The following is a 25,176-nucleotide window of genomic DNA, read 5'->3' on the forward strand; positions in this document are numbered from 1 at the left end:
CGTCAGCCTTAATACCTCTCAAGTACTTAGCTAAGTTATTGCCTTAAGCTCCTCGAAGTGCACAGTTAATAAGGAGAGAAAGCCATTGAGTTATGGTCAACTGTGAAACTGCACTTACAGTTTCTTTTTTCGCAATTTGGAAACTAGTGTGTGTATCGTGGAACAGTTTTCTTAACACGTTCTTGTTCCCTCTACCAACACCCATATTCTACACTTCAGTGCCATTTGAAGGCATAAAGTGGCTCACAAAATGAGAGAGGAGGTTGCTCTTTAGATTATATCATGGATATTTTCGATAACAGTTCCTTGCTTTAAGAACAGAATAAAGTAAAGAATTAGGGGGCCAAATGACCTAATATCTGTCACTGCCAAACTGATTATTACCAAGTACTTTTGTTAATAAATCATATAGAGTTACAGGGTAATTAATATTTTATAGCATCATCCTATTACTTTTTTTTTCTGTCGTAACAGCATCCTTAGTATTGGAGTATATTTATAACGAAATCACTTCATATACAGAGAATTTGCACATTTAGCGTATTTTGTATTCTAGATAATTTATTATTATTACAGTGAAACCTCTCTAAAGCGGACAGCCGTGGGGAATCAAAAATTGTCCGCTATGGAGAGGTGTCCGCCTTAGAGAGGTTTCAATATTTTCTTACGTAAATTAATAAACAATGTAATATGCAATTAGAAAAAATATTTTTGCATGAATCACGTATTTATGAATATTACCAAAATGTTACTGTTCCTGCATTATTTTGCGTTATCCAATTCCCTATGTTTGAGGCACAACATGGGAATAAGATGTTATAGTTCTCTGTACTTTACACTTATCGCTACTTACTACGTTTTCGGTGTGTTGCTTTAATTTGTGAGTTAATTGCAGTCCAGCAATTACTTAAAAAAAAAAAAAAAAAAAAAACACAATATCCGTACCCGTGGTCAAAAATACGAAACTTATCTTCTGTTTGGTTAGAGATTCCAGCGGGACAGTAGAATGATGTGTCATCCCAAACAGTGGGCAACTGTCAATCACTTTTGTTTCTGAAACAGGTTGGGTGGGAGTGGAATGCAAGCAAAGGATATAAGGATGTTGTGAAACAGAGACCCTTCCTCTGGGTTGCTGAAGAGACTGTTGAGGAGGCAAAATGTTGTCACACCCTCATGTTCTTCCTTGATGACATACGTATGAATTACTAAAAGTGTATTTTTACTGTGTTTTCAACTTGTTTCTAGAGAAAGTGTCCGTAATACGGAGGTAAGTAATACCTATAAAAGACAAGAAAGACTGTCCGTGTCCGTACTAGAGAGTGTTCGCTTTAGAGAGGTTTGCCAATATGTTTTTTCCTATTACAGTGTTTGGGGATTACAAAATATGTCCGTTATGGGAGGTGTCCGCTTTATAGAGGTATCCGTTAGTAGAGGTTTCACTGTATTATCATTTAATGCTATGCAAGGAAATGACAGAGGAGATTGTAATTGAAAGAGGAGTTTGATAGGAATAGTCATTTCAGTAGGTGGTAGAATGATTAGGTGTATATGGTTTGCAGATGATATGGCTCTTGTTGCGGACTCTGAAGAGAAAACTAGTAAGTTGTTAGAAAACTTGAGGAAGAGCTGTGATGAATATGGAATGAAAATAAATGTTAGAAAGACAAAAACCATGGTGATTGGAACGAATCGGTCGGTCAAATATAGAAGTAAAATGGGAGAAAATAGAATAAATGGCTAGTTTTCAATATCTGGTTAGTATTATTTGAATTATATGAAGTGTGAACGTGAAATAAAAGAACGTGATAGAAATGGCGAAAGAAGCCTTTAGGAGAAAGGAAATACTATTTTGTGGGACCTTGAATAAAAAGTTGAGAAAAAGACTCATAAAATGCTTCGTGTGCAGAATTGTACTGTACGAGTCAGAAACATGAACATTACGCAAAAATTATGAAAAATGACTGGAAGCTTTCGAAATGTAGGGGTGGAGAAGAATGGAGAGAATTAGCTAGTTCGAGCAGAAAACGAATGACAGGGTATTAAAAATGGTGGAAGAGAAAAGAACAATTCTAGATGTTATTAAGAAGAGGAAGGGAAACACTCGTTGGGACGTTGGCAAAGAAGGAACTGTATCATGAGGGACGTGCTAGAGGGTATGATGGCTGGATAGCGAGGGAGGATGCGAAGGAGATTACTATTAATGGACGATATCAAAACAGAAAAAAATGTACGTGAACACGAAGAGGTTAGCGGAAGACTGTGAAGCGTAGAAGCTTCTCAGTTGCAGCAAGTGACCTGCCAATAATAGCAAAATATATATGATGATGCTGTATTTTAAATCTGGCAACGAACGAGATATTTTCTACCGTAAGAAATAATTCGTTATTTTCGATTTGGTCAAAAAAAATAGGCATTAGGATTAACCCACAAGCCCTTTATTTTGTTCACTTTCATTTAATCTATCGATTAATATAAATTATACCTCATGAATAGTAATGCAGTTTAGTGAAGTTTAGTAAGTTTAGTAATGAAGTAGTAGTGAAGTTTAATAACTAGAAATAAAGTTTAAGAATCAGTCATAATTTTGGACTATATCTCATTAACCATATAGTTTTGCAAGTGCCATAATGAAAAACCTGTTGAGGATATATAACACTATCAGTTTCATCTGAATAGGTTGCTGGGCTACCATACAGTATTCATTTTTATGTTACACCTAGGTAGAAAGAAAAATCGTTTTCCTCGATACTGTGAATTTACTAAATATTTACAATTACTCACTTCAGTTTGTTCTCCTTAATGAGATATATCCATTGGTATTCCTCTTATTTTGGAAATTTTCTTCCTCTTATACACTCATACTCTCAACTAACAGATTTAATATTGGACTAAGTAAGGAATAAGTTGATCAGGTGCTATATATATAATATGGAGTATTGAATTGTATGGTTCAGAGACTTGGACATTACAGTAGTTAGAGAAGAAATATTTAGATAGCTTCGCAATGTCGTGTTGGACGAAGATAGAGAAAATAAAAATAGACAGAGAGAGTAACAAACGAAGATGTTTTAAAACGGATAGGAGAGAAGAGAATCCTTCGTGGGAAGGCCCAATTGGATTGGACATATCTTGCGAAGAAATTGTCTTTTTTTATACCGCCATAGAAGAAAAGATGGAAGGAAAGCGATGAATAGGAGAAAGAAGAAGAACACAACTGATCGATGATTTAAAAAAAAAGAAAAGAAAGTATTGGGATTAAAAGAGGAAGTTGAAGATCGAGAAACGTGGGAGAGATATTTCCGGGCCCAAACCTAAAATTAAAAAAAAAAAAAAATCTAGTTCAAGGAAATGCCAAAAGGCCGAATACTTAATAATAATAATAATAATAATAATAATAATAATAATAATAATAATAATAATAATAATAATAATAATAATAATAATAATAATAACCAAACCACTTGGCGTAACAGCTTATTTTGTGAGCCTAAGCCTGCTCCAGCGCCATCTGCTAACGACCATCTGAACTACGTCCAGCCTAGTGACTAGCACATAGTCACCCTGTCTGTAAGAGGTGCATCAGGAGCTAATGGTCGTTATGTCTTGTTTTCACGTGACTCCCCAGTTTGCCCCAGTTTGCCTAGACTACGAAAATTGGGAAGTACCGGCCGGCAATCGAACCCGGGACCACGAGTCCAATGCTCTAATCAGTAGGCTACGGTGTCCCCAATAATAATAATGATAATAATAATAATAATAATGATAATAATAATAATAATAATAATACAGAATTTACGTACTATATTACTATTTACGTACGAATTACTATGATAATAATAATAATAGAATTCAGAGGGAAAGAAGATAGGGAGAGAAATAAACGCAAGGCCAATCCTGTCGTTCATGTGCTCCATATTCAATTCTTCTCCCTACGCACACTGACAACCATGTAAATAAACTGAACCTTCTAGGAAAAGAACAACCATATGGCATGTGCAATTAGAATCTAGATAATACAGCACTGCATTAATCACGGCATTCTTTGCAAAAGCGTTTTTAGACATATAAATCCCACTTCTAAAGCTAGTCGTTAGTTAAGGGCTTTTTTTTTTTTCTCAAAGTGTGCGTTCCTGCGTTCTTAGAATACGAAGAATACCCGTGCATGACCTGTGCAGGAAGAAGGCAGTTCGTCAGGGCTCCAGAAAACATAGACCCGTCACGCGTCGTAAACTACCTAATGAACGTACACCCTCAAGTAATTTTAACACAAGCGTGCAAGAATTTGTTTGTGCCTTGTCACACTGAAAGAAGCGAAGAGACTTCAGGGAGGGAAAAAAATAAAGAAAGAAGGAAATAAATGAAGAAAGAGGCGAACACAAAACAAAACAAAACAAAAATCAGTGTTAAGGATGAAGGAAGATAAATCTAAAAAGATTAAAAGAAAATGTGAAGAAGTTGAAGTGAGAAATTGGTACAAGTGATAAAGACAAGTGTTGGTAGAATAAACATACCCTGTAATGGATGTAAGTGAGGGAAGCATCAGTAGAACAGAATTCGAGGAAAATACTGGATGTTACAGAATATGATAATAAAATTATCACTTGCTTTTTAATGACTCTGAGCTGCTTTTCACTTTACACTAAAACAACTATACTTAATCCGCGGCCTATATTCGGGAGCGAGGATGTCTGGTAACTAGAGCCCAGATTTCCATGTACAAACAAACCCTGAGATATGCATTCAGATATGCACTAAAAATATCTAAAATATGCACTAAAATATGCATTAAAATTTTAAAATATGCACTGAAATATATACTGGGAAATAAAATTGCAGTTTCTTTGAATACTTTAGTGGCCTATGTTGCAATGAACTACGAAGATCTTCCTTAGGTTTTCTTGCATAAACCTTCTGCGTTTATCGGTGAGAAACGTTTCATAAATCGAAAAGTAATTTTCTACATCAGCAAAAGCCACTGGTGCATCTTAAAAACAGGAATGCGAAAGCAATCGAAAGTAAGTTTCCCTATGATTGTGAACAATAAACTCAACGCTATTTTCCCAAAACACAAATTTTAATCTACATCTGGTTTACAAAGTGATTCAGTTCATACTCTGAAATATGCTAGTATGCAGCAATTAAATCCGGATATATGCAGTATCAAGCAAAGTTTGTGAAATATATGCAAACACACTGAAATTAACTCAAAATATGCACTTATATGCGCTAACATTTGCCTCTCAAACGAATTCTTACAAGTCCATTGAAAAAAAAAAAAAAAAAACCTTTCCATACGTTTCTGCATGTTACTATAAACATGCATTTTGCACATAAATCCGGGCTGTACTGATAACTTTACCAGAAGGAAAAATAACTTAAATGAAATATTTTTAGTTTGACGTCCTACGTTTATGACCATTTGGCTACAGAAGACGGATTAACAAAAGTGATTGAGATTGTGAAAGAATTGATGGCATGCAGATATAATGTATAAGTGTTTTTAATCGGATGAATGTTAATTAACATGTAATGTGAATATCTGTTTTATGACGTCATACATTGCTGCTCACAAGTTTTCTTTTCTAACAGCTCAATTTTTGTGAACATATACTGTGAACCTATTATTTTGGCAAGAGAACTTTATCGCCTTGCGTCAGAGATACTTCAGCCTAATGCATAAAATTTGGCAACGTTGAATCAAGATCTGAGAGGCACTGCAGATGATATTTCTAATTATATTCCTTAAAACTGAAACCAGAAAAAGGTACTTTGACATGGATATTGCATAATATAAATAAAAATGGGGAAAGTAATGAAAGATATTAGTTTTGCAAGGTGTAAACATAGGAGGTCAGTACAATGATAGAAGGGGTTTGAACAGAAAAGCAGTTTTCTAACAATGTAAATTATTTGTACCTTGTTGATAATGTGCTAACGTTTATAAAGCCAAAATATCAAATTTTGAAAAGTATTTACGACAGTCAAATACGGATTTTCCCTGCTCAATTGTCGTTCAGTGGACGCGTATATTTAGTACTTACTACTCATCGTTCTTACTTCAAAGAGCAACCACGGGGCACACGAAACAATAGTAAACAAAGAACTGTCTTTTTGGCTTTCTAAACGTTAGCATATCAACAAGGTATAAAGAAATTATATTGTCTATATAATCTTTAAACAAAAGTAATATGTTGCCTTGCCTTCCACATTTTTGTTTATTTTATGCAATATTTATATGAAATTATCTGTTTTTGGTTTCAGTTTTAAGGAATGTATTTAAAACACCATATTATTATTATTATTATTATTATTATTATTATTATTATTATTATTATTATTATTATTATTATTATTAGTAGTAGTAGTAGTAGTAGTAGTAGTAGTAGTAGTAGTAGTAGTAGTAGTAGTAGTAGTAGTAGTAGTTACTATTTATTAAGTTAATATTATTTCTATGTAGTTTTCAATATACTGTATATACAGTGCCAGAATATCACAACAAAATGCAAATCAGGAACTAATAATTCAGACAAATGTGATTCATTAAATCTCCATTCTTACTGTACTTTCTCTGGATATCTCTTGTGAAATTTATCTGCAATCTCGTTGTTAGTAAAAAATTCAGCAAAGACCGATGAAAATCACGCATATTAGAAGGAAAATCAATACTTTTTAACTCATGTGTCATTCAGATCATTTTTTTTCTTTCTTTCTTTAGATTACAAAAGACATGAAATAAAGAAATCTTCGGAGAGAAAGTAGTAAAGAGAAAAGAACAGATCCAGATTCTCTCACAGTTAAAACAAAGAAAGAACAGAGGGAGGAGAGATAAATCTTTTGATACAAAATGCAACAGAAAAAAATACGCCAAATCAAAGCTCACATTATTTGCTTTCAGAATCCGTAATCTGATAATGTTCATGCATCCAAGGATCAGTGGTTATTTTAGGGAACGGAAAAAGTTCTTAATTTTCCCAAAATTAATGGATGATGATAGTTACATACAAGAATAAAGTCTTTCATTATTCTCATATTAGTTTTTGCCATATTCATTTATTGGTAGCTTCGCGAAAATAACAGGTTTTTTTTAATATTCAGACATAAATTTTTAAGTTAATGGCACAATCACTTCAACATCTATTATTGATGTCATCAAAAGAAAAGTGTTATGCGCAAACTGTTTTAAGAATTAGGAATTTTATAGAAAGTTAGCTTTTGTGAGACGCAGTTGGTTGCAAAACTAATTTGTCGTTAATTGTTAACGATTTTTGGGACAGTCTTTATGATCTAATTAAAGAATTCACAACAACAACAATAATAATAATAATAATAATAATAATAATAATAATAATAATAATAATAATAATAATAATAATAATAATAATTATTATTATTATTATTATTATTATTATTATTATTATTATTATTATTATTATTATTATTTAATTTTGAGTGCCACGAACAGCTATTAAGCGAACCTGGCACAATAGACTACACGTAAAATAATAATGAATTATAAGTCAATTATAAACCAAGCATGTTAGGATCCCTGTCACAAAGTAAACATACACAAATTACTTAATTCAAAATGTTTTTTATAGTCAGATTCTAATAAAAGAAAAAGGGTCAATGTACTAAAATAATATTTTATAAACAATGTAGTGAAAGTTTCATTTAAAATAAGTTAGTATTTCTTTCTACATTTTCATGCTCAGCAAATTTTAAAATGGTTTTCAAATTTAACTTTTAAAATGGCCACCATTTTGAAACAAGATGGCGTGTGGAAAAAATAACGAAACCAGAGTTGTAGAGATCCATACAAGAATTAAGAAACACTTTTCATTTTTCCTCTGTGTGTGTTCACTCAATATGAGTGCAGTTAAGCAAATATCTTTGAGATTCATGCTAAATTTTACGACAGTATCCCTTCCCCCCTCCATCCCTCTTTTGACCGCATTAGCGGGACTGCAATATTTTCATACCCACTGTGTCTTCTTTATTCCTATTACCAATACTATGGCTAATATCAAGCAGATGTCTGGCAATGTCACTAATTGAAAGGACAGCGTTTGAAACTGTGGCAATTAAACCTCCAGCTAGACTTGACAAGCAGCTGTCAATTTTTGAAATTAGGATTCTTGTAGCCCATTTAGTTATCGAGAGTATTTTCCACAAGTTATGGCTAACGATGAATTATTTATGGCATGAGCCATCGTACGTAGCAGGCGGGAATCCTTTATATACGAACTGCAATTCGATTAATGAAAAATACTCTATCAAGAAAATGGACACACCATGTATCGCCTTGGTATGATTAAAATTGCGAGCGCTATAGTGTCAACAAGATCTGTTATAGGTCCACACCCTAACACCCTTAACGTTATATATCAAAAACCTAACATTTTGAACTTTTTCAGATGGTTACACCGCAAACCTTGAAACATCAGAAAATTTCAAAATTCTGCAGCTGATGGAGGTGTGTGGAAATAGTCCCATTTAAAATACACGGAGTGGAATTTTGAAAACTCCACCGAACTCCCTATAATCATTTTTCTGACTATATTTTTGTTTGTTAGTTTTAAAAATACGAGGATGGTTAAGTTCTGAGTTTCAATTTCAATTTCAATTTTCAGGTTCAGTTCTGAGTTTCAATACCTAAACTTTAAAGTTTTTCATCGAAAAATAAAATCAATTTAAATAACATTGAGAAATTTACTTCTCCCCCTTAGTTTCCCTAGGAACTAGAAATATTCACTCGGGAGGCTATAAGGATGCCTAATTTCATCATTGTAGTCCTACCAGAAATATCTAATAATTATGGGATGTGAGAAAATGTTCTATATATATATATATATATATATATATATATATATATATATATATATATATATATATATATATATATATATATATATATATATATATATATATATATATATATATATATATATACTTTTAACAATTTTCCTGTTGGTTTCTCTCCCAAAGCTATAAGCACGTCAAATTTCAAGTTACCACGTCAGCCGGAAGTACTCTTGATTTTATGTCAATGAGTGAGTCATTTCACGTAATTTTATATATTATACATATAATTATCTGATAAACGCATGATATATTGCCCAAACCGCAACAAAGGTTATTAAAACAGGTGGTTGCTTTGTATAGACTCATTTTTATTTACGTTATGCGTTTAGTTCCAACGCTAAACTGAGCAATATTTATAATTAAAATTTAAAAGCTAAAGGTTGTCAGTGGTACACGGAAAAAAACAAACGATTAAGGTTGCCGATTGTAAAAATAAATGACTAAGGCCACCAATACCAGGAAACGTGTTAAAAATTAGCATACTCTAGAATAGCAGTTCCCAACCTGAACGGCACGCACCCTGGGGAGGCGTAAAGATAAAGCAAGGGAAGCAGAAGTTATGACTGAAATAAAATGTGAAATTATGAATAAAACAGAACTTGTAATAAACATTTACACTTTAGCTTTAGCAAACTTGAAAACACTACGTGTTTGATATTACGACTTTCCTATTTCTAAAAACTAAATAGTTATGCAAATTATTTTTTTTACGGTATTAAAAATTAATACAAAATACTATTTTAGTGTATAAGATGGAATTCAAAAACGTATCAAGTAAGGGCACAGGAAAAAACTCAATGTGATTGTTGAGATTGATTTTCCTTCACGAAATTCTCGGTGACAAGTTCGACAAAACACATCAGATCACTTTCCACTTTCAAACGGTTGCGATACTTTTATTTTATTGCGGTCAACGCCAAAAATCCTGATTCACAGACGTAAGTTGTGGAACTGAACATGGCTTCTTTGCTACTCTTCGGTGAACACGCAGGAAACAAACCCAAAACTCTTCCAAAGACGTTGACTAAGACGGTTCTTTGGCACCTGAATCGCACTTCAATTCAATTGCTTCCTCCTGTATTTCATGTGGAAGTAAATCCACACCAATGGTGAGAGGTGTTCTTGCTAATTCGCACTGCCAGTCTTCTTCACACAATCAGGAGAAAGATCTCTTGAGTTCATCATAGACTGAGTTAGACTGAGTTTAGGTGTGAGTTGATTTTGTCTCTCCGCATGGTTAAATCAGATTCTTTATCGTCAATCGAGGAAAAGATGAAAAGTTGGGCGTAGTAGAAGCATTCAAACGGCGTTTCCATAGTAGGAACTTTTCCATGAAAGCTCTTATTGCGTCATAAGAAGTTAGTATGTTCATGTTTTTACCTCACTGAGAAAAAAAGGACTAGGATTTCTGTGTGGATACATCGTATTTACGCGGGTGCGCTCCTTAAGTAATGTAATTTCATGTATAAAAGTACAGCAGGTGGGAACACCATGCCAACTCTGGAGTTCGGTGTCGTACTAGACTCGCTGTGATTGGACAATTTTATTCACATGATGGAGTTCGTGTTAAAAACTATTACTATCGTAAGGTAGGGACTCACAGATTTAGAAAGAACCATGAGGGGACAACCGTAGAAAGGTGGTAACAACATTATATACGTAAGTTACCACCGTCGGAATGGGTATGGCGTTAATTCTAGATTTAAAATGGTAGTCCCACAATACAAAATTTTCGCTGGACGGTGGTGTAGATCGTACTACGGATGAAACAACATTACTTAATGTGGTGACGCGCGTAACCTGGTAAAAACAGCATTTACATGCCGACTGGATTATGCATTTTTCTCAGTGCTTGGAGTTGGAGATTGAGACTATTTAATATTTCAAAAGTCACCAAGAAAGAGAAACTACAAATATGTCATCAGTAAAAGAAGTATAAAGTTCATCTTTTCCTACACTTAGGTTAAATATTTCCACATCTGACTTAAGCTCTTACGGTAGAGCCTACTTAACATATTACCTTTCAACAACCAACGAACATCGGTATGAAAAAAGTAAAGTTCTATGTTAAGCACTGAGGTCGTCACACAAACCCTCAAAGACACGAGTTTTCAAAGCAGTTGATTTTACAAAATTAACAACTTAATACCCAATGATAAAGTTCTGGTCTTTTGGTAAAGTTTTTGCAGTTAAGGCTTGCAAGTGAATTATGCAGTACGAACAAATAATTATGGGATTTCTTCTGTCCTTTGTCCGCTTTATAAATCCATACCGCAAACCTAATGTTGCTGGAGTACCATCAGTATATATTCCTAAAATTCTGTCCCAAGATAAATAGCTTTAAAAAAAAAGAAAAAGAAAAAAAGAAAGAAAGAAAAAAGAAAAGAAAGAAAAAGGAAAACGAAAAAAGAAAGAAAAGAGAATGATGATAGAAAAATATCAGATCGTTTAAACGATCCCTCCAAACTTAAAAAAAAAAAGAACTATTAACCTATTTTCATTTACAGTACACTATTAAATTAAACACTGAATTATGTCCGTGAAAATATCATATAGCAGGGCAAATATGGGTTATTTTTTTTTAGCCTTTTCAACTACCTGATCTTTTAAATGCAAGGCCATTTCATTAATTCTACGTTTCATAGTATTGTCTGAAACTGATATTATGTCAAGTCTTTTCTGGCTTTCTTCCCCAAGTATAATTTTGGTTGCCTTCAGTATGCAAAGTTTGATAAGAGTCTTATCAATAATATGAGTTTTTCTTTATCTTTCGTTATTAGAAGAGAAAGTTCGTATGATGCTTCTCTCACCTTGTTATTTTGCTCCTGAAAGATTCCAGATCAGTCAAACTTCATACGTTTTACCCAGTTCCTTTTCACAATAAAAAATCTTTAGTCTTTGAGGGCTGGATGTGCTGTTAACAAATGTCGTTCCAATCAGATGGAGTGGAGAGCATCATTGCTAAGGACAGCATGACACACAACCAGGGGCGAATCCAAGACGGACTTCTGGGGGGAACGGTGGGTTGTAATACTGCCACTCTGGGACGGGTTTTGTTTTTATATAAAATAAGAAAAAGTTTCCTCTTCTGGGGAGAGCAATTGCCCCGATCGCCCCCCCCCTCTGGATCCGCCTCTGCACACAACACACTGTGGTGCTTGAACATCGTCTTTTTTAATGAACGTAACACTACACCTTATCTAATCCTCACTATACAATCTTCTCTTTGAACTGGAAGCTGTTGTTTTACTTCATGCACACACACACACACACACACACACACACACACACACACACTGACACAAACGGGAAATTTTGAAGTTAATACAACATTCACACAACTACAAAATAAACTTCTCAGATCAAAACACCAGACGGAAAAATTAATGAAACGAACAATTGTGAATGGTTCCAATATTGCAGATGTAGACAGTCTGCGTTTTATTATTATTATTATTATTATTATTATTATTATTATTATTATTATTATTATTATTATTATTATTATTATTATTATTATTATTATTATTATTATTATTCAAAAGCACAATAGTGGCACTATTGAATCAAGAAGGAAAGAGCTCGTTACCAATCGATCACTAACGAGCTTCAAACTTTTCGTATATTAATCGTTACCAACAGTGCCGAAAATAAATACTAAATACTGCTCTGCCCTGCTCTTTCGACATTACCCGCAGTTCTTCGTTTTTAAAGATGTATGATAACAAATCACATTTCTTTCTTTCAATTGTCGAAAGAGTTTCCGGTGTGTTTGAAAGTACTAAAACAAAATGAAGGGCGACTTAAAAAAAATTCATATCTGATTTACAAGGAGCCAAGATGGCGGGCCGGTAGCCAGCCCAGAAATGTAGGGAGGGCGGCTGAAGTTAGGGGGGCCGATTCAACAATATTATAGTTCATCACCATATTATTGTTCATTTGCAAGCCTAACGTGAAAATTTTATGGGGAGCAGCAAAAATTTAGGGGGCCGGCCCCCCTAAAAAAAAAAAAAACTCGATACGGGCCTGCAAGATGGTACACTAAATTATGATTTTTCTTACAAATATTATAAACGAAGAGGCATTAAATTAGATGTCGAACAAACGCAAAATAACTACTGTATTTGGTAAGAACTGTGGCTTCATAAAGACCACATTTGTTATAATAATAAGAAGAAGAATATTGCGCTACAGTGGTATACAGAAGTCTTGCTGGAAACAAATATAAACTTGTGGGATATTATTATTATTATTATTATTATTATTATTATTATTATTATTATTATTATTATTATTATTATTATTATTATTATTATTATTATTATTATTATTATTATTGAAGATTTGAGAAATCAAAGCTGTATCTGAATTCGTAATAAGAGGTCAGCCAACGCACCTAGCAAGCATGACCAACGAGTAAAAAGGATGGCGGAGGGGGTGTGAAATATGCAAGCTCAACGTGGGGGGGGGGGCAGATAAACAAGGTTGGAAACCACTATTCTAAAATAAAAACTGATAATTCATTTTACTGAAACATATCTAAAACATTTTTTATCGTTACAATAATTTTTGAATTTTTATGATTTTCCAAATGAAACAGAAAATGTATCTGAAATTCGTTACATAGCACAGAGAGAGTAGAAGTAGTACAAAAAAAAAAAAAAAAAAAAAAGAATATGTAGAGTAAATTTCATCAAAGCACAATTTCTCTGAAAACAAAATTAATCGGAAGTGAACCAAACAACTAAAAATAACAAGAAAGGCTCTTTCTTCTTTACGTTTCTTTTATTACATGCTGGTGCACTCTTTTTTTGCAATAGACCGAAGTCTACTGTTTGATAACATGCACCGTAGCTGTAAGATCCGCTCTTTTGCTATCTTTTTCCGCGAAATACAGGATTTATCCAACGAAGCGTGAACAGATCAAAGGCAAGAAAGAGTCAAAGAATTCCCGTAATATTGGATAAAGCCTCTTTTCCTAGTCGGCAGATACGAAAGGAACGGTAAGATTGCTTCTCTTTTGTTTTATTGATGCAGTAACGGCATGTTTATCAAGTCTGTAGATTATTGAGCGTTCTCTGTCTCTTTTTCGGTTCAGACTTTCATAGAGTTGTGCACAAATGCAGCCATACACATACTTGCTTTATTACTTTTTTTTAACACTGAAATATTACATATTTATTTTCTCTGAAGAAGGAAAGAAACGTGTACCTTTCTTTTTAAATTACTTGGCATGCTGAATACTTTTCTAAAAGTAAATTGATTTTAGTGCTGTGAGAAGCATTCAATAAGTTCTAAGCATAACGTATGAGGATTTGAAAGTATTTACTCAGATTTCTGCACAACTTCCCCAGATCTCAACGCATTTAGCACATCGATTGGTAAGACATGGAAGAAATTTTGTCACAACCGTCAAACCAGTCTTGGACAGCATAAAAGACCAACGTTAGTTCATCATCGTCGCTGTAACGTTAATCGTGTCCATGTTTCTTTAGTTCCTAAAACAACAGTCACTTGAGGCCAATTCTGAAGAATAAGGTGGATGCAGAAGAGGCTCAAATTCGTACTGTTGAATAGCAGCTTTGGTAAGAGCATCTTGCTGGCTATCGTAGACACCGCTCGGTATCAGCCTTTCCGCCATCTTACTACAACTGAACGGAAGGATGATGCAATCGTTTCACTGAGTTTCGTTATCCCACGATTGTTACGCCACCTTTAGACTTAGAATATAGTGAACACCCCTCATACTAAAATTGAAAGCTGTTTCCCTAAGAAAGATTTAATTACCTCTGTGACCTTCTTTGAACTACGAGGATTTAAGAGTGTCTCAGTGAGTCAATATTAATTGATGCATGCAGATGAATTACTGAATAATAAGGCCACAGTTGCTTAGTAATAAAGCCACAGCAATTAACATTTAATTTTCAACATATGTCTTTATTCAAGCTGTGTAATATCCAGTTTTCTACACATCTTTCTGAGTCGTAGGAAGAAAAATAACTGTCCATCATATCTTTGCTTTACACGTTGAGTAGTCCCGTCTAGGTATCTTGGGCAAATAAATTACGTAGAACAGTAACAAACAATATATAACGCACTGAATGCCACGACAAAATAAAAACGATAATTGGAGTTAATTTTCCTTCACTCTTTCTCCTCCTCCCGAGGTGACGGTTTGCTAAATCTGCAGTAAGTCATACATCTCCTGAATCTTTTTTCTCTATTCTGGATGTACCCTGCTTCTTGTTTCATATATCTTTGCTAATTATTGCCTAAGTTACGAATATTTGAAAGTAACTACACGAAATCTCCATTTTTCTAAAAATCGACCCTCTAAAATAATAAAATTGCAATAAGTGTGAGAGAATTTTTTTTGGCAAACGTTGTATAGGCAAAGTTTACAAATGTTAGATTATGTTTACAAACATGAAAAAAAGTAATAAATAGGGTTTTAAAAATTGAAGGAAACTATCGGGAATACTGATATATAATAAAACTTGTTGGAATTAAAACAGTTTCCTAATATGGCCATATGAAACAATGCAGAAATAGCCGTGTAATATTATTATTCAACTATCACTTATCCACTAATAGGGTCTAATAATAGTAAACATATTGCTATGATATGTTTTGTTATTTCTTTAGAAACTTTAGGTAAAAACTGCTTTTCATAGAGAAAAAGCAGTTACGGAGAATTATATATCATAAGCTTTAGTTTAAGCTTATAAATACAGGGTCCGACGAAAAGACTTCCCGTATTTGGAGAGGGCGCTGGGTGAGTTGGGGTTGGAATACGGCAGCGGATGGGTATCGATCAGTAGCGGTATACGTGCCATTTTCAGTAGTCACAATGGCGTGATGCGGTGAGCATCGTACCTTTGTTCTGGAGGAGTATATTCATAATGGTGGTTCTGTGATCTACTCAGCGAGCATTTTGCATTAGGTTCGGACTTGGCTGGCATGATACTTTTTCGGATAGAAAAACAAAACTTATGTATCAAACTTTATAGCAATTCTGCACTGAGAAAAAAATCGCCTGGTCGACCTCGGACTGTAAAAACGCTTTTGAGATTGCTGGATGGACGCTCTCAAACGCGCCATATTTTCCGGCGTTGTTATGGTATTATATTCAATTGTAAACGAAAAATGAAATATTTCAGTTTTACGTCCTATGATTATGTCTTGTAGGCTGAAGAAGACAGATGATTAATGAAAATGAATGGTTACTGAAATAGGAATTTGCTGGAATGAGAATGTAGAAGGAAACGAGAGAACCCATAGCTAAGATGTTATTCACCACAAATTTACATGGTATAGGATTAGACTAGAATTCCCCGCACCTGAGATGGGTACTCTACTACTGTACTGAACCCCAAGCTGCTCTGAGAAAACTATGTTCTCCGGACAGCGGTATATTGTACAAATCTACGGAATTCTTTTGCTTACTACAGAAATCAGTACGGAGCATACGTTATCGATATGCTACATACGCACTGCCATTAGATGTTACATCATGCCGTTTTACCTTCGTCAGCTATATGTTATATACGTCCATTTCTATGTGAGAACCTGACCGCCTAAATTGTTTCATACGGAAAATACGTACAGATGGAACATTTATACAGAAAGAATTATAAAACATGTGTTTTCAGTTATACGTACAAACATGTGTTTGTACGTTAAGTCCAAAAAACTACAGGATTTACAAATGTAACATACGATTTTACGTACGCCACATACATTTTTTTCAGTGTGCCATTCTTCACTTGTAAGTTTAGTTAACATCACATATCACAAGCCAATTTGACTCGACTTACACAGTGTTTCCACCCATGCATGCATACTTGCTATTTACTACTTTTATTTACCGGTACCTGTATTTATTTATTTATTTAATTGAATAGGTAAACCTAGTGCTAATTCGTAAATTCTTATTACATAAGCAAGACATCTCAGTCTGTCAGTCCTAACGCTAATTCCTAACGGTTCACGGAGATGTCACCAGCGCACAGGCAATTACAGATGAGCTTGAAGCTTGGGTAGTATTGCCAAACCATTGATACAAAAAATCACTAAACGAGAGATGAAAAGACTCCAATTTTAGACGAAAAGTCACTAAAAACATATTCGTTAAATCCTTTGCCTATATTGTAAATTTTAACACGAAGTTTATATAGTTTATTATGTTTTCAACAAGGGTAAAGTCTACTTTTATTATCATTACTACTACCACACAAAACAATATGCTCTAGTCACATCTTTGTCGATAGGAAGCAACCAATCCTTGAATTCGATGATCATTCCCCATTATTTTCTGTACTTTGGTTCGTGTTTTAAAGATGTACAACCACTTTAGATTTTGTTCGGCTGGGTTACAAGATTTCACCTACATATATAAGTACAGTTTCACATTTTTCATTGGGTAGGCCTACAGTCGGCTTTCTATCGTAGGTGATGTACTACTTATGTTTCTCAATGGAAGTTCTGCAAACTAATGGTCAGAGAAGGTTTGACTTATTCTGTATTAGAGAGCAGGGGTAACAGAAAACAAACTAGAAGGGTAGTCAAGTTGTATATTTGCCCAACTCCTTGTCATATCTGCTTATTAAAACAAACAAAAAGAGTTAAAATAAACACATTGAATTATTTCCAACTAAAAGTATTTTATTACAGCAAGACAAGTTCGCAGCACAAAAGTAACTAGATTTGTAAATAAAACGCCAAATCATTATTTAAAAATCACCCAAAAAAAAAAGGCGCCAGTCAAAAAATTGATTTTTTTTTTGTTGTTGCTTTACTGGAGATGCTCAATCTCCTAGATTTAGCGACTTTTTCCCCGAATTGGCAACTCTGAGCTTGGGAAAACATTACTATAAATATACCACATTGTCTTGATCTCTATTCTTTCGTTGCAAGCGCTGCTATCGGCTGAAGGAATTCCATTCGCTTTCTCTCGCTTAGCAAGAGCTGAACCCTTATTGGCTCAACGCGTGGGTGTGTGAGGGTGTGAGCTTTAGTTCGCATTTTTGCCACGGCTCAAGACATTTTGGCAGCACAATAGTACAGGCCTATGTTCTCAACCTAATTCCTATCACGACCCACTTTTATCACATCCTCTTGTCAGCGACCTCTTTATAATTTCTGTTTTGTAATGTGTAGGATTTTTAATACACCTATTACGAAAATCTCACGATATCCATCTATTTATATAATAATAGAATCTATTTCTTGTATCTAGTGGGTACCATAACTTCCCTAAAAGCAAATGGATTAAAACCAGATTTGACCATTCATTCATATTACCAATATCGGATCCGATCCGTAATCCTGTTTCAAAATAGAGACCGTTTGAAAATTTTAAAACTTCATAACTCCCTTAATTTTGGGCCATATGATAAAAAAATAAAGTGATTTTTAATTTTGGTTAAAAAAAAAACTTCGTTGTTAAAATGTTATTGAGTATTTTAAATGACTTGATAATGTTCGTCACGAAGATTGAAACGGACATTGTCGCACTAGTGAAATCACACCATGCTCAAGTATCTTATTAGCTTTCGATTTTAATTGTATTTCAATATGCAAGTTTTGTTGCATTTGTATTTTTCTGGTATTTCAATATGTAGTTCTCATTAGTTTCAATTAGTACGTCTTTCATTTAAATTGATGTTTAAACAACTCTGCACCTGTTGAAAATGTTTTAAGAACATATAATTTTAATTTTTATATATTGTAAAACTGGGTTTCATATAGGTTGTAGGTAGAGCGTTAATCAAAATTAAAATATATGCCTATCAGAACAAAATTCAAAATACTATTTAATATTATTTTAAATTAGATTTTAATTATATTTATCTCTTCCGCTTATTTTCGCGACCCCCACGAAACCCTCTCGTGACCCTCACGTTGAGAAGCCCTGCCCTATATAATACAGGGTGGCCCCAAAAGTGGGTATACAGCCCGGTACTGATCAACTCATTGCTTTTTTATATAATTTCTTATTGTTATCCATCAGATAGACTTAGTTTCTTTATTATTTGTTCTTAAAGCCATTTTACTTATATCTTAAGCTCGGTTTTCTAAAAGCCATTTCACTTATATCTTAAGCTCGGAACAGCCGTGGCAAATAAACTCATAAGCTAGAATGTTATATTTGATCAATGCAGAGGTGTATACATACTTTTGGGCCACCCTGTAATGAAACCGCGTTAGAGCCCGTATTATTCAAAAGTGCATTATGCAAGTTATGTATACATGTTTCCCTCTCTCACCTATCCAATGTGACCCACTCTCTTGATTTCAGGTAGCGCAAGTTAAAATACTTTAATTTAAAACACTGAGTTTTAAGTATCCAATTCTTCGATAGAGATCGATTCTATCACGCCACACGTCGTTATACTAGGTTAACTAACACTGTTTTGTGATAATAGGGAAGTACCACACCACAAACCATTAACACGGACTTTATAACGGTGAGCAAGTGCTTTCAATATCGTCGACTCCATTCCGTTAATGAGCGCCATTTTTTTTAATACTTACTTTGAATACTTGTAAATGCAGTGGTTGTCTTTCCCTTAATGCTGTTATCCTGAAACATGATACGAAGAAGAGGAAACGGATTAAAAATTTTCCTCGTCTGGAGGCAGCGAGTACATGCGATGAGGGCGATTAAAACTGCATTAGCCAACTTTTCGCTCTCTACACATCGCAACACACAGCAGTCGCATCGCGTCCCTGAGAAACAGCTTGAATTATTTACATGGTACTTGTTAGTGTTAGATACAGCATTCAGATTGTTTGTGTCTGTGTGAATGCCGAGTAGGATAAAGGAGATAACGTTGTTTCTCTCTGTGTATATGTATATATGTTGCACTGCAGAACGTATTCTTTCAAAAATCAACACGTACATATATAATATACAGGGTATGTCAAAAATACCTGTACAAACTGAGTTACAACGTTCTTGTGAACTTGAGACGAGCAGATTTAAGCTACCAAAAGTGTAGACTTAACACCTGCTGGGTAAAGTTGGAAATGTTACTAGCACTGTACACGAGTCAAATTCTCGTGACGAGACAGAGTTCTTCCAATAGAAAACATATACATTTTTTTCAATATATAAGATCGTTTTTCCAACCATTTTCGAAACGAGACAGTTTCGACTCTTGTCTGGTGTTCTTTCCTAAATGTAAGTTTTGATTCATAATCTCCACGCGGAAAACATATCTAATAACTTACAAGTCTCTTATCATTTCAGTGATCCTTCAAGAAATGAGAAGTGATAAAATCCTCGACAGCTACGAACAAGTAATAAACATTCAGTTATAAAAATCAAGAGCCACCTAAAGTAAACGCTTATCGTTAGTTCTACTGTGCCTATGAACCAGCAACTGAGCATGTTCTTTCAAAGATAATAAAATCACACTTTCTTCTGTGGCTACAATCTCACCCTACAATAATAATTTTCTTTTTTGATGAAACAATTGCCACATAAGAAAAAATAAACTGGAAAACGTTTTTATCAAGAGAATTGTGTGTGTCATGAGTTCATGAAAAGTGCGCACTCAAGGTGCATTTTACCCACTACAAATTTGCGGAAAGGTGAAAGTAAGGGCCTATGCCCTATCTCCTAATTTGATAAAGTGAAGACTATCCTTCAGTCTTCACTTCATTCATTCACCATGACATATTATATTATATACTACATTTCGTATTTTTCGTTTGATGTTACGGAAAGTAAACTGACCTCGATTTAATCTAAATACAGGGTTAGCATAAATAATAGACTGGAATAGTGGTGACGTCATTTCCTCTCTGTTACCATGGTGATCGCCATTTTGTTTTCTATACAAACGTGAGTGTGTAAATGATGTGTTGAGTAAACAATGGCTGTGAAATTATTTAGAATTTTTTAAATACTTTGAGAACGAAGTAAAGTTGGAGGAAAAAGGCGAAAATGCTCTTGAATCAAATCACGTGTCTTCCATAATGTATGATGGTGAATTTAAATATTTAAAAGGCAGAGTGGAGGCAAACATGAAGAACTGAAGTTGAGGTAAGTTTGTATCCATTATTTGTTAATATAAATGCCTCGATGTATTGCACAGAAGGGGAACAAACCTTATGTAAAGATCGTGTTGATTTGTCTGTATCATGTAATATTGCAATTGTGTGTTCTGATCGAATCATATTTGCTCATTTATTTTGCCTTAGTAATTTTACGTTTACGATTAAGAATTTTATGTTCCTACAGAATATCGAAAATCTTTAGTAAAGAATTCTAGGATATTGCATGTTCCATTTCTGCTCAATTACATTAATGCTTACAATCAAATACATAATATATCACCATTTATGCGTTATTTCTCAGCCTTCGCTCGTGTTTGTATAGAAAATAAAATGGCGATCACCATGGCAACGAAAAGGATGTGACGTCACACTATTTCAGTCTATTAATTCGTTCTGAAAAGGACCAAGTTTGTATTGTGTATTCCAGGTGGCAGCACGAGGGGAAGTGCAAGACGAGGCCCCCCCTCATTGATACATTCCGTATCGCTGGATTGGGCGTATTGGTGAGAATGACTTAGTTTTGTTCCCCTGGCCTCCCAGATCTCGTGATTTAACGCCCTGCGACTTCTTCCTGTGGTGGTAAGTTAAGGACCTTGTTTAGGTACCCCCACTACTGCAATCTTGAGTCGAGCTCAAAGAACGCATCAGTGCTGCAGTGCAGACAATTGACAGGACTATGCTACAGAGTGTATGAAATGAGCTCGTGTATCATCTGCGCGTGTGTCTTATTACCAAAGGACATTTGTAGAGGGTTCATAAACTTGGTGAGTTTGTGGTTCTTTTTATGTATCTGTCAGGTGTGTGCGTGTAATACTTTTGAAAATATAGCCTTTTCAAAACGAATGGATTATTTATGCTAACCCTGTAATGTATACGTACGTAAATTTACATGAAAAGATGTTTGTTCATTTTTTCATCTTATCATATCGGGTCACTTGGATTACTATTACACGGAGAAAATTCGACATTTAAAATTCAAGTCAGGTGTCGTGAAAATGTGTAAAATTACATTTATATTAATGGATTGGATGGTGAAAGCAAAAAAGCACTGGAAGATCTGTTCCCATCTTTAGGCTCTTTTCTTGAATAATTTAAAAGCGTTTAGTACGTAGAGAGCAATTATCTGTTTTAATGAGAGTGATTCAAACTAAAGAATGAAACTTCAACTTGTGATACTTTGAACCTTGGAAAGAGGATTACCTATATGTATACACGTACAAACCCCAATCAAAGGACATGCAATTCCATTTTTCTTCTTCTTCTTTCGTGAATCTTGTGTCGAGTTCGTGCCTGATTTACTTCTTACGTTGAAACAAAACGACGCATGTTTGTACGGTCGAAATAAAGGAAGAGCCTCTATCTTCTCTTCTGAAATATATATATATATATGCATAAGTTGTCGACGCAATAGGATAAGGCAAGTGCGTGTAATATGCTTAATGATAAAGCAACGCGTATTAATAATCTGTCACCTCTCCTCTTCCCCTCTACTACAACCCTTAACATTCTCTATTATCTAATCTAATTTCGACTCAGTATTTCAGATCCGCTTTGATGTTATGTTTCAATAGTGAAGGGAGACCGAAGCAGAGGCAGGAAGCATACTATAATAGGTATCTTACATGCAAATGCTGGAGCTTATAAATTACGGTATCTTGGAAACAAGAAATATAATTTAATTTATGTGAACACGTTCATAGAAAAAAGATTTAACAAAAAGTTGTATGATGTGCTTCGTGATTTATTAAACAATAATCAACGATAGAAAATGCACTTTTCACACATAGATTTTCCTATACGGATATCCATTGTTGATTGCTTGATGGAGATTAATGATCCCTCTTCTTTTCTTTAAGTAACAAGTCTATATGATTACCAATGGATGTACGCAGAATTATTATTTCGGGATGGAACTATTGTCACCACCGCATTTACCCAAAAACAAATATAAGGGTGGCCACGGTAACAAATGTAACGCATGATGTAAAAAAGAAGAAGAAAGAAAGAATGAAAAAGAAAAAGGTAAAAAAAAATTGCTTGTGATGCATACTGAAATTAATTACATACACGAGAATGATTCAGAAAGTAATGTCTCCAAGGTGATATCTTTGTGTTTGACAGCATCAAGCTTGCAATGTCAGCTACCAGTGGTAGCATCATTTTTCAACAAAGTCCCCATTACGGACAACACACTTGCACCAACGCGAAACAAGGTTTTTCATGCCGTCGACGAAGAATTGGAGTGACTGCTAGCGACACCATTGCCGAATTGCTACTTCCACCTCCGCGTCACAACTGTAAAGTTGGCCCTTAAATTTAGAGAAGAGCCAAAAGTCGTAGGGCGCAAGATCCGGACTATATAGGCAGGATGAGGCAGAATGTCAACAACATTTTGCCACCAGATGGGACAACTTTGATTTTTTTTTTTTTTTTTTTTTTTTGGCGGAGAAGAGGACATGTGGCGGTACTCCATCGACTGACGCATCGTTTCCGGGTCGTAATGTGTATCCACAAGTCGTCGCCGGCGATGAATGTTCCTGGGCGCACAACCTTCCGCTGTCGGAAATTCAATCGCAGCCCGCAATTCCAACCAAACGTCACCACTGGATTCCATGGAGTGTTCTATTACTATGGAACGAGAAGAGATAGAAAGGTGAAACAACTGACATTCTATAGCATAAACATCAGTGCACTAATGATAAACAGTTCAGAATGTTTCCAGTACTATTGGCCAAGTAGTGAGTTTGGAGGCATTACTTTCTGAATCATCCTCGTGTATACTTGTTTCAGTCTCTCAGCCACACAAACTAACTTCCGACGTTCCAATATCTCCTCAGCCACACTCATTAGCTTATGATGGTCAAATGTCCCTTTTCTGTACTAGATCACCTCTCACTGATGTGAATTACACTGTTCTAAATTTCACGAGATGCATTACAGGTTTCCTATTTCACAGAAATACGGTCCCTGAAGTAGTATTTCTTCCACTGATATTACTTTCTGCTTCCTTCTTGAGGGTTATGGATCACATGATGAAAAAAAGAACGTGCGCACCAGAAAAAAAAGAGATGATCCCTGCTGCAACCTGCCCGGAAAGCCTTATAGAAAATCCCAAAGATATTCCAGAAGGAGTGGTTAATGTGATGGCACTGTCTACCTCACTATTTAAACTGAAAATGAGAGAATGAATCCCATTTAAGTTATACCTTTACGGGGACATTTTCAATTCTTAATTGATTGATCAAGAGTTTAATATCCCTTTTCAGCGCCGAGGTTATTCGAGATCTACAAATTAATGTGAATCTCATCAGGAGCTGCCACCTAGAATGAAACTTAGATCTCTCTCGCCTAAGGCACGTATGTTACCCACACACTCACAAGGACGTTTGCTTTTTTGGATCAAAAGATTCAATATATTTTAATCAAAAAATTTCTTGTACACTTTATATCTGGAGAACTACATATAGTGTAGCCAAACCCAAAACTATCACTTAACTCAGTATGATGTGCTTATTTAAAAAAAAAAAAAAAAAAAAAACTCGAATTAGGAGCCGTTCAAAAATTTTGTGGCCCCTGAGCCAGAAACTAATTATTGGCCAAAATCACAATCTTTTGATTCTTTTCTGGAATCATTCTTAAATTCCAGAAATACTGTGTAATTAGGTGATTCCACGTCAGTAATATAAATCAGTATTACGTATACTTAAATGAAAAACTAACTTTTGTTTCTGTGTTGTATTTATGCTATTATGCACCTCATGGTTTCTGATCGATATTTGGTTTATTTTTTCCTACTATACGCAATGATTTCAAAGAGGTAAGAGACTGATAAAATACTAGGGATGGGCAAAACCGGTTTTTTTATAAAAACCGGAAACCGGTTTCTAGAAAAACCGAAATCCGAAAGACCGACATTTCGGTTTTCTCCAAAACCGATACTGTTTTTCATCCAAACCGGTTTCGGTTTTCTCCAAAAGAACGGTTTGGTTTTCTCCAAAACCCAGTTCGGTTTTTCACCGAAACCGGTTACGGTTTTCTTCAAAACCAATTCGGTTTTCACCGAAACTGGTTTCGTTGAAAACTTTTGGTAAACACACAACACTTTCTGTGGAAACGGAATCGGTTTCCGGAGAACAACGAAACACTATTCTAGTCAGAAATAGAACCAATTTTGAAAAAAAACCGGAACCGGTGTTGAAGAAAACCGAAAGCGGATCCGGCGAAAAACCGAACGGAACTGAGAAAACT

The 25,176-nt window shown here is 34.7% G+C and overlaps 1 protein-coding gene across 2 annotated transcripts in view; it reads right to left on the reverse strand.

Moving 5' to 3' along the window:
* The window catches only part of Ten-m (teneurin transmembrane protein Ten-m), a 121,494-nt gene extending 99,321 nt beyond the window's left edge, over positions 1-22,173 (reverse strand). For both annotated transcript variants that reach the window (XM_081738286.1, XM_081738287.1), the window contains exon 1: positions 22,129-22,173. The gene's annotated coding sequence lies outside the window, so the exon portion shown is untranslated. The remainder of the gene's footprint in view (positions 1-22,128) is intronic.
* Positions 22,174-25,176: the final 3,003 nt, after the last annotated feature.

This window comes from Thermobia domestica, chromosome 14 (genome assembly GCF_964235325.1).
Source record: "Thermobia domestica chromosome 14, izTheDome1.hap1.1, whole genome shotgun sequence".
Lineage (NCBI taxonomy): Eukaryota > Metazoa > Arthropoda > Insecta > Zygentoma > Lepismatidae > Thermobia > Thermobia domestica.